Source organism: Lycium barbarum, chromosome 11, assembly GCF_019175385.1.
Source record: "Lycium barbarum isolate Lr01 chromosome 11, ASM1917538v2, whole genome shotgun sequence".
Taxonomy (NCBI): Eukaryota; Viridiplantae; Streptophyta; class Magnoliopsida; order Solanales; family Solanaceae; genus Lycium; species Lycium barbarum.
The window spans coordinates 32,582,966-32,594,608 of record NC_083347.1 but is presented as its reverse complement, the minus strand read 5'-3'; the positions used below and the strand labels follow the sequence as shown (position 1 = coordinate 32,594,608).

The 11,643-nt window shown below is 36.7% G+C and overlaps 1 non-coding gene across 1 annotated transcript; it reads right to left on the bottom strand.

The window, feature by feature from the left end:
* Positions 1–10,621: 10,621 nt before the first annotated feature.
* On the bottom strand, positions 10,622–10,728 carry LOC132620640 (small nucleolar RNA R71). The gene has a single exon (XR_009575078.1). It is a non-coding gene; the product is annotated as a small nucleolar RNA R71 (small nucleolar RNA).
* Positions 10,729–11,643: the final 915 nt, after the last annotated feature.

Genomic DNA, 11,643 nt, shown 5'->3' with positions numbered 1-11,643 from the left:
TATTCCCTATTGAAGATATGTGTTGAACCTTTCGACTATGTATTCCCTGTGAAAGTTTAGATTAGAGGTATGAATCCCTCGTCCATGTGTTTAGGCTTGAATGATGTATTCATTATGTGGTCAGTCATATGTTACCTCTGAGAATGATCCTCTTTACTAAAGAACTCTAGAAATTTTGAAATTTGAGGTTTAGTGAAGAATCTTCAGCCATGACTTTCATTCGAGGACGAATGATCTTAAGGGGGAGATAATCTAACACCCCGTAAACTTGAACTAGGTGTGAATTTGTAAAAAACAATCTAGTGTTAAGATGATATTTTATCTATATGAACCCATTCTTGATGAATTCGAGTGAAAGATGGTCGTTTTGAAGTCAAACCAACTATTGAAGTTCTTAAGGGCTCTTAAATTGGCCTAAGTTTTGGTAGGTCTGTCTTCTGGTCGATTTTCATGAAAATGTGTTGCGAATTTGGAAAAACTTCCTTGATGAAAGTTGTAGATCTTTGAAATAGATTTCCAACGGTAGGTCTCCCAGCCCAAACAAAGTTGCGTACAAAAGGTTATGACCGTTTTACTGAAGCCTATCTTCGCTGGAAATTTGGCCTGTGTTACGGTGAGACGTTACGGACCGTAACACGTGTTACGGGCCGTAACATGGCACCGTAACGTCTCAAAAATCACCAGAACTCTCTGGAAATTTCCACTAAAGGACGGTCCAAAGAACGGTCCGTAAGACGAAGGACGGTCCGTCTTTCGGGGGCGTTCTTTGGCCCGTTTTCACCAGAAAAGTATAAATAAGACACTTGTTTTGTTTATTCCTCCACTTTCTAAACAACCCTAAGGAAGAAAATCATTCCTCCAAGCCTCCAAATCAAAGGTAAGGACATCTTTAACATTACTAATCCATTCTAACATCAAACCCATGATTCTTGTGACCAAAACCTAGGGTTTGCAACATAATTCTTCCCAAAGTGATTCAAGCTAGGTTTTGATGTTCTTCATTAAAAAAAGTGAATTGTTAAACCTTGTTTAGCAAACTACGGTATGTCTCTCTTTTAAAACCTTATTATGGATATATGTCTTTTTCTCGAAAGTTCTTTATTGAATAAAAAGGGTGAACTTCTCATACAAAACCCTAATGTATGGCTCTTTTAAAATCCTTTTTTTTTTTAATATAAAGGTAATTTGTATGTCTCTTTTAAAAACCCTTTTTGACTATGAAGGTGATTTGTATGTCTATATTCCAAAAATCATCTTTTCAACTATGTCTACTCGTGAAGTACGCTTATATTGTGAAAGCATGAATTGTATTTAAGAATCCTTCCTTGATTGTTTGTATAAGTTATAACTCTTTTTTGGTGGAATTTATTCTGGAATTAAAGATGATTTCTTTTATACAAGGTCATGCATGTGTAGGATCAAGCCCGCATCGAACCTTATACGAACTATACTACTTTGTGAAACTCGTTTTTGCCATTATTAGATGATTGAACTTATTTTTCTTAAGGTTGGACCTTAAACTTGTTTTGCTGTTGAATGGATTTTGTTGAACTTAAAAATTGAATAAGAGACTTGAATAAGACTCTAAATCGGTTATAACTTGAAATGCCTCTATTTTGAGATGATGACTTGAGAAGTGAGATTTGGCTCTAAGCCATGATTGATAATTTGGTAATATGACATGATTTGTATTTTGTTTGTGTTTGGGTTTGTATGGGCAAGCTGTGCTAGTCCAGAGGACGATTAGCCGTTATGGATCCTAACGTATCGATACGAGTATTGCTGTGTCAGTCTAGAGGACGATTGACCTCCATTTCTTCCTAGCGCGGAGTATCTATTGCTGTGCTAGTCCAGAGAACGATTAGCCTCCGTATCTTCCTAGACCGGAGTATCTATTGTTGTGCTAGCCCAGAGGACGATTAGCCTCCGTTGCTTGCTAGCCCGGAGTATCTATTGCTGTGCTAGTTCAGAGGACGATCAGCCTCCGTGGTTTCCTAACCCGGAGTATCGATTGATTGATTAGTTTACCTATGAGTGGCTTGTTGCGTATCTTGTTGCCTGTGAGTGGTTTGTGGTGATATTGAATTCGTAAGTGAAATGCTTGGCATGGTAAATGGTAAGGAGTTAAGTTAATATGTCTTTCGTTGTTGGATTCTTTCATGACTCTTTAATGTTGCTGACTTACGTTATTCCTGGGTTTGAATTGTGATTTTCATTAATATCATTTTATTAATTTTATTCATCATATCGTGTTTGTAACTATTTCCCCTTAGACACTCACTGAGTACGAAGTACTCAGGCATACCATTGTTGTTTTTGATGGTATGTTAGGTAACGAAGATGAGCAGGTTCTTATCACTTCAGGCGCTTAGGAAGGACTTACTGTGGCTGCTGATTTGGTGAGCCCACATGTTCATTCGTGGGACACCCTATTTATTTGTTTGTTCATTATTAGTTTTTCGGGCCGCGTCCCAATAAATCAAACTATTATTCCTTTATCTTAGAAGCTCCATAGTATACGTTCTTGTGGGTAGTTGTTGAGTTATTGATTAACTCTCGAGCACGTTATTACGTTTGACTAAGTATTGGATGAATAAAGACTTCCGCTGATTTAATTCATATATTCATGATTTGTTATACTTATTTTATAAACTGTTGGAGGCAAATATTGAACCTGGCGGGTTCAAATGTCATTATTGCACGGTTTAGGTTCTTCCGATGTTGTTCATGACTTCGGATGCCGGTCACGTCTAGGGTGGGGTTTTGGGGCGTGACAGTACCTACGTATTTATACATATTTAATAGAACTTTTAATACATATACTGATCATTGCGTTCACCTGAACTTGTAACTACGCAAAATGATCAAAACTTTTCTTTACACAGAGCTGTTATACTATGTAAATTGATCAAATTTATTCTTGAACTAAGTGAAGTGATCCAAATTTAGCTTTGGACTTTGAAAATCTGAGCCTCCATTGTCACTTTAAAAAGGAAAAAAGAAAATTACAAAAGAAAATAAAAAGAAATAAAAAAGAGGTCAATGGAATTCAGATTCCAGGACTGGAAAACAGCCATCCTCTATTCCTTCATTCTTTATATGTCAGTGGAATTCAGATTAACTCATTTCAATTGACAGGTATTGAGAACTAATCAACGTGGTTTCGACTATGAGAATTGCTTTATCGGGTGGAATAAGTTGGGATTGGTAAATGGCACTTGCATTAAAGATTTTTTTTAAAAGTGATATGAAATTATTGGGAAAGAGTTAATGCCATAGTATTGTCTTGGATCATGAATCTAGTAACTAAGAATTGCCTCAAATGCAAAGTCCGTTTGGCTAGATTTGCATAAAAGATTTACAAATATTGATGGTTCAAGAACATTCAATTTTCATAAAGATATAGCTACTTTGACTCAAGGAAATGCCTATGTATGTGTGTATTTTTTAAGGCTTAATAACCTATGGAAGGAGTTTAAAGACTTGTACCAGCTCCTACTTGCAATTGTGATAAATATAAGAATTTGGTATTGCATGCAGGATCACTTGAGAAGATCTGAACTTATGGGATGTAGTGTTGGATGGACCTACCATTCCCATGAACGGAGATGACAAAGGTGTACCTACTACTCCAAAATGTAGGAAGAACCACATTCCTAAAGGAAAGTGATTTGTTAAGAGGAATGCATAAGCAAAGAAGATTTTCATATGTGGAGGAAAGCTGAGCTTATGTGCCTTATTTATTTGAATTGCTTGATTAGTTATTACGTTAAGAGGAATTTCAATGTAAATGAGGAATGTATAAATATTTATGCCATGTTGGGTTTTGTTAGAACTATGTGCATGTAGGTTGACATGTTTTACTGAAATTCATAATTTATCGATAATGATGTGCCATGCATTAATATGAGATTATGTTTGAGAGTGAGAAATGATATGAGATATGCATGTGGAGACTGTTTGTGTTGATTATGAGATGATTTAGTTATGAGATTGTGCGCGTTGGGATGTCCGCGCTGAGTTGATAAATACGTTGAGGTTGTTCGTACTGCACGTGTAGATCGTTCGTGCGACGTATAAATAATGCGGTTGTCTCCTATGAGTCACTAGTTGAGAAACTCCTAACCAGATTAGTGTGTACGCGGATTGTTGAGAGTATTAGGTGATTCAGTTGTGACCATGACCTAGCATTCCATATATACATATTGAATTTGATTGTGCATTTTAACATGTCTTTGAGTATACTTTCATTATTTGTTGATTTAGTGATTTCTTTTGGTTATGTTGATTTATCCGAACTCTTTTGTTGATTCTAAATTTGTTGAAGCTTTAATGATTAAGTGTAGATCGTAAGTATTCAAAGATCAACCCTTTCCACTAGTTTGTTGGGATCGATCAATAATACGTGTTCAGTACACGTTGATTCCTGTACTCATACTATTGCACTCTTTTGTGCAGATCTAGATCTGTGAATTATTGGAACTCGTGGACGTGTCTGATTCTAGGTTGCTAATTTCGTAGATTTCAAGGAGAGCTGCCTGGTTGATACGTAGCACTAAACTCCTTCTACCTTTTATCCATTTTGTCTTTCATTATTTCGGATAGTTGTAGTTAGGGGTGTTCTTGGGTAAGTTTTGGGTTAAAATCAACACCAATCTAGTCGGTTTTTAAAATTATTAAAATAAACCAAACCAAATATAATACATATCCATCGGTTTTGGCCGTAGTCGGTTTTTAAGAAAATTAACGGTATTTCTATCTTTCATGTTTTTTTCCCTACAATTAGGAGAGAATTTTCTATCATTTTTCAACTTATAATCCGTTATTACCCTTTTATTGTGTAATTTCTTGCATTATGGAGAAAATGCCTTAGGATTTATGATTTTAATTAAGTGAATAAAGTTTATAAGAAATACAAAGAATAAACCTAGGGAAATCTCAAATAGTTGTTTCTTTGAATAAATGAGCTTGAATTCATGGATTTCTTTAAAATCGGCTTAAGGTATAAAGTTCATTAGCCTATTACAGATAAATAAATTTTTGCTTAAAAAGTATATAAATTATTTAAAAGTATTTATAAAAATTAATATATTGTAATATATAATTATAAAAATTATGTATAAAATTTGTCGGTTTGGTTCAATTTTTTCTTCGGTTTGCTTTTAGTAAAATCAAAACCAAACCAAACCAAATATTATCGGTTTTTAAAAATTCAAAACCAAACCAAAACTAACCCAAGTAAATATCGGTTTATTTAATCGGTTTGGTTTTAATTTTCAATTTGGATCGGTTTTAAACCAAACCGTGAACACCTCTAGTTGTAGTGACTATTAACAGACTTGTATTATTACTCTTAGTCACTCGTATATTCGTATCACCAGGTTTTGGGGATGCACTTACAATTCTCACACTTATCATTATTGAGACTCTTTTATGACTTATGACGGTTCCATATGCTTGCTTTATACTTCTAATTAATGAAAATGGAGTAAATTTGAAATTGATTCGCCTACTGGGTATGGGTGTAGGTGTCATCATGACTTAGAAATTTTGGGTCGTGACACGGGAGAAAATTGAAAAATAAAATTTGTTGGAGAAAAACAAAGTGAGTCTATTATTTTTTAAGATTTGGTTGAATCTAATCGTTAAAATTTATTGGAATTGATATTAGAAGGTTGCATATAAAATGTAGAGTCATTTGGAGTGTGTTGTTTTTTTGTGGCAATAAGCGGAAATTTTATTCACCAAGTAAGCTTTACAGAACAAAAAAACAACAAATGAACTGAGCTACAACAGTCTCATCAGTTTTTGCTAACTACTTCAAACTTCCTATACATCATATCTACTGCTAACTAAGCATAAAAATTCAGTTTAGCAAATCTTCTACATAATCTACTTCTTATGTTGCCTCTATGATGCACCTCTTGAAATATTGTCTTCAAAATCTCATCTTCACTTCTCTGCTTCCGTTGAAACAAGCTAACATTCCTTTCTTGCCAAATATGGTAAAAACCACATGCCAATGTCATCTATACACTTCTGCATCAGGACCCTTCCCTTTATAATGTGAGCTAGACCAATCCACTTCTCCTTTCCTGTCAAACAATTGTCTTGTGATTCCTTGCCAAACCAACAGTCTCTTCCACACCCTTAAGGAGATAGTACATTCAAATAGTAAGTGAGTCACAGATCCAATGGTAGCAATACAAAATGAACACCGGTAATCCCAATTTTACTAACTTATCTTTGGTCACCAACTTTTCATAGATATTCAACCTAGGAATGACAATTCATTTAGGTGATCCCGTTTTGTTACATACTAGTATTCTCCACAACACTTTTTGGAAGAACCCTTCAACTGTTTGTACATTTTCTGAATAGAGAAGCTAGTCATTTGCATTACATTAGCCTCCAAGTAGCAGGCATCTTCCAGAGTGACCCCTACTTTAAGAATCTTCTTTATTATAGAAGAAGCAGTGTTAGAATCTATATTCCATACACTCCTACCTTTCCCATAATAAGCATGAATTAGTTGGACCCACAACTTATCATTCTTTGAGCATAAATTCCACAAAATTTTACAAATACCACAACTTATCCTTTGGTATGAAGGAAAGTGTATTTTCTAAAAAATATTTTCTAGAAAAATAAGTGGGTTTCTTACTTATTTTCAAGCGTTTGGTAAATAAGCAAATAAAACTATTTAAAAAATATTTATATGCAATCTAGCAAAACACTATGCAGGTGGAATGGGGTGGGGAGTTGAGGTTCGAGATGGTAGGAGTGCGATGGTCATGGGGTGGGGGTTGGGGACGTTGGGTGGGCGGGGAGGAGACAATAAACTTGAAATGTCACTTATGGAACTTCTTTCTCTACTTTTATAAGGGAAGGTATTTTTCACATTTTCGTTATTTTCCTAGAGAATATATTATATAAAACATCTTGACCAACCAAACATAGAAAAGGTTCATCCATAACAAAAACACTGTTGGAGTTGATTTGGACCAATTGAAGTAAAAACGTGTTGATAAAGTTTTTGCACAACAAGTTACAACGATTCGTTAGGATTTGTCTAGAAATCCCGATGATTTTTGACAAAACAAATTTTGCCTATCAATTTGAAATTCTAGCAATTTGTCAGGAGTTTGCTACCTAATATTGGCCTAATGACCACCTAAACTTTTTTCCCGAAGCTTTTTGTTAGAACCGATGAATCCACTGGAACAGTTTAAGGGACTTGGTCCCTGAACTGTTTTCACATATAAATACACAAAGTAACTAAGGAAAAATATTTACGTGGATAACTCCTTGCTCAAGGGATTAAAAATCATGACCTACCTCAGTAGGATTTTCAACTTCACTAAACTGAGCAATGTTTCAGATTACAAACTTTTGGAACCTAGGAATTAGACCACTAATCCCTCCACTTATAATAACTCTATTGCAAGTACCTTCTTGACTAACTTTAGTCACGCACCAAACTGATTCAACTAACTCTAGCTGAACCTTAACACCACTATGACTAACTCTAGCCAAGTGTCTACAACAAAAGTTGATAAAAATAGAATACCTACAAAACCCTTCTTGAAGAAGTGTAGGTTTACAATGTAGAGATCATAAGGATAAAGACTAGACAACTCTAGGACTCAAAACATCTTCCGTTGTTGAGATCTAGTCCTTGAACTTGTCTTAGCTTTGTTCTTGAAGGCACAAAGAGAACAGTGGCGGCTGCACTTGTAAAGATATGGATATTAAGGTTTTCAAGTGGTAGGTTAAAACAATGCCAACATGTTATTTAAATAGGAAATCAAATGAGAGCATGTGAGGATCATGTGAGATGCATATGACCTCAAAAGAGTCGTTACACTGGTCTTTAGTATTTAGCATGCATACAACTGTGCTGCTGTGGTACTGCCTGATGGAACAGTGCTCACAACTTTACAGCTGTCATGTGATGAACAGTCTTCAGGGGACCCGATCAAGGACTTGGTCCTTGGCATGTTTGTCAAATCATCAAAACTATAAGAAGTCAAAAATCATCAATTTCTCCTTTTTTGATGATGACAAACCCTGAGAACCAGGTTTCCTCTTCATGATAAATTTCAGTAGCATAAGAGTATGCAATTTTCATTTTATTTGTACCTGTGGGACTAGGTTCCCATTCATGTTGACATTTTCACCTGCTATGTAATCAAGACAGCTATGCAACTATACCAGGTTCATTTAGAACCTACTTCCCCCTGAGAGCATGAACCAGAACTTATTTCCCCCTGAGAACATGAACCATATCAATCTCATTACAACAATCATTAAAACACTATTAAAAAACTATTTCCCCCTTTTGGCATCATAAAAAAGGGACACAAGTTTAGTACAAGCTTAAAGAAGTTCAAAGATATTAAATCAGGCCACAGGGGCAGACTCAAAAGAGCACTAACAGAAGCAGCCAAAACAATACAAAGGAGAAGCCTATGCACAAAACAGAGAGAGTGCCATTGAAGTAATTTTCAAAAGGGCTGAGCAGTCAATTTATGTCAGAAACATACAAAATAAACTTGCCATAGTGCCAATGTCATCAGTCAGACCAAAAAGAGTATTTGCAAAAACAAGGATAAATTTTAACAACGAAAGTGAACTAAGAGAATTGAGTCATGGGTTAGCAAGTGATGCGCCGCGGATTTGTGGCACATTCGACGCCTTTTTACTATGAATTTTGGTTGTTTTCAAGTAAGTCTGGTTCTCGTTAATATGTTTTGTTGTGTTTTAGGAAAACAATGGCCCAAAAGCAAAAAGCAAAGAACAAAGGAAAAATTGGCCAGAAATGAAGAATCGACGTTCCGTCGATCAGCCGACGAACCGTCCTTTGAAGCGTCGATAAGTTCGATTTTCCAGTGATGACAAAGTTGAAGACGACAAAGGACGGAGACATCGACGAAGCGTCGAACTGATCGACGCTTCGTCGTTTGTGTCGTCAATCAGGATCTGTCAACAAGAAGAGAGAACAACGGAATACTCGACGGACCGTCGAACTGGTCGGCGGCACCGTAGAATGGAACACATTGATGAAGGTACAAAGGACAGAGAAATCGACGGATCGTCGAACGATCGACGGTCCGTCGATCTTGCTATCGGGGGCAATTTTGTCAGTAGCTGTTGTGCATTTTTTGGAGCCTATTTAAAGAACATTTTAGGTTTTTTTAGCAGCCAATTTTGATTGTAACCACGTGAACAATGTTCCATTGGTGGGTGAGCATTGAATACTCCCCTTTTGGAGCTTAGTGAAGACAACAAGATTCCATTTTCCATCATCTTTATCGCACTTTGTAAGCTTTATATCTCATTTATTGCTTACTACTTTTGAGACCATAATGTGTGAGTAGTTTCTTTAATCAAAATTGTGGACCCAAATGATGGGTGCTATGTAATGGTTGTCTAACATTGTATATATATGTAATGGGATGTGATGTGTTTTATTATTTCTCGTATTCATTGTTCATTAGTGGTTGCAAACACTTGTTCATGCACAAACCCTAGTTTATTTGGAAAGATGAACTAGGGTGTGATTTGAAATACTATAACAAGGACTCGGGGCGCCAACCCTCGTTTAATGAACTTTCTTAGGGATAAGATTAGTTCTACTTGGCATATTTAATCAATCTTATTTACAACTTTTCTGCATTTGGGAAAATCATGAAAAGAAATACTTTCTAACTATTGAAAAATATTAGAAAGTGTATTAGAGATTAAGTGCATACATAACCCGACCCATTAGAAATATATCATATTGACACCCATAGCATAACATCTAATCATCGCGGGGACACAACTTTGGTTCTCCAAATCCAAACAAATTCCAAACACTTCAAAATAGCGAATACAAACCAAATCTCTTTTCAAATTATTCGGAATAGGATTAAAGCCTTTAAAGACTAGTATCGCATACAATTAGTACCCTTTTCTCTCCATATTTCCTGTAGGATTCGACCCAAACCTTGTTTGGGTTACTATATTTGACAACGTCCGCTTTACGCCATTAATAGGTGTAATTTGAGCGTATCAAATTTTGGCGCCGTTGCCGGGGAATACGGTTTAGAAATTACTGATTGTTGTGTACTCTTCTTTAAAACTTTTTCTATTCCATCACACCTTGTTTGCTGTTATGGTGAACCAGGTGAACATGGCAGGAAGACAGAATCGGAATCAAGGAAACCAAGGTGGACTCCAAGTGAACCCACCTGCACCAGAAGAGGATGAGGATGAGAATATATTTGCGGAATTCATCAATGAAGCTGATTATGCTTATGCTGTGGTTCCTCCTAGAACTAGAAATGCTACTTTCAAAATTGATAGTTCTATCTATCAACTGCTGAAACTTGAAGGTTATTTCCGAAGGTCTTCGGAGGATTGTCCACTCCGATATTTGAAGAACTTCTTGCATGTGTGTTCTTAACAATCCCAATGTGCTGTTTCTGCTGATGCACTTCAGTTACAGGTCTTTAAATATTCCTTGGCTGGTCAAGCAAGGGAATGGTATGAAAAGCTCCCCAGCAATTCTATTCATACCTGGAACGAGTTAGCCAATATATTTTTGAAGAAATTGTTCCCACCAAGCAAAAAGGCTGAGCTTCGGGATAAGATCTTTGAGTTCAAACAACTTCCGGGGGAACAATTATATTCGGCATGGGAGCGTTTCAAGTACTATCTAGCTCAATCTCCAACTCAAGGGTTTCCGGATGCTATTCTCACTGAGAAGTTCTACAAGGGGTTAGATACAATGAATCAAATTACTGTCAACACTGCAGCTGGGGGATGCTTCATGGATAAATCATTTTTCAGCATCACCAGGTTGCTCGATAAGCTCACCACCCACAATCAAGCTTGGCCCTCAAGTGATAGTGAAATCCTGTCATATGGTAGTCTCTCTGCTGCCGCGGTGGCCAAAGAAAATCATGAGCGAGATCATGCTTTTACTCAATTGCAAACCACCGTGGATTTGTTGTCAAAGAGGCTTTCGGAGAAAGAAGCTAAAAGTGTGAATGTTTTCGAAGAGATGCCATCTCATGCTCCCGGAATATACCAAGTCTCGGAGGAAGCTTATCTAGAGGGGCAGCCACAACGTGAGGATGCTAATTATATCGATCACTCTCAAGGGGGTTATCAAAAGCAATGGAGACCCCAACAACAAAGCAATCAATATGGCCGAAATGAATATGGTGGTTCGGACATGAGGGATTACAACAACAACCATTATGGTAATCGGAACTCCAATGCCTATGTTCCACCAAAGGGCCGTACTTCTAACTCTCAAAATTGGCGAGAAGGTCCTTCCAATGATCAAGGGACTTCTCGAATGGAATCTATGCTTGAAAATATATTGGACAACCAGCATAGGAGTGACAAGAAGATGGAAAATTTGACCGAAGTGGTAGGCTCTCACACCGCTTCGATTCATAAACTTGAGTCACAAATGCAAGATCTTTCTCGTGAGCAACATCCACCACAAAGAGGGGGCCTTCCTAGCGACACAATTCCGAACCCAAGGGGTAGTGGAGGTGATCACATTTCCTCATGCAAAGCTATTTCTACTAGAAGTGGAAAGATCCTTAATGCGATAAATCAGAGAGTGGTTGAACTTATCATTGT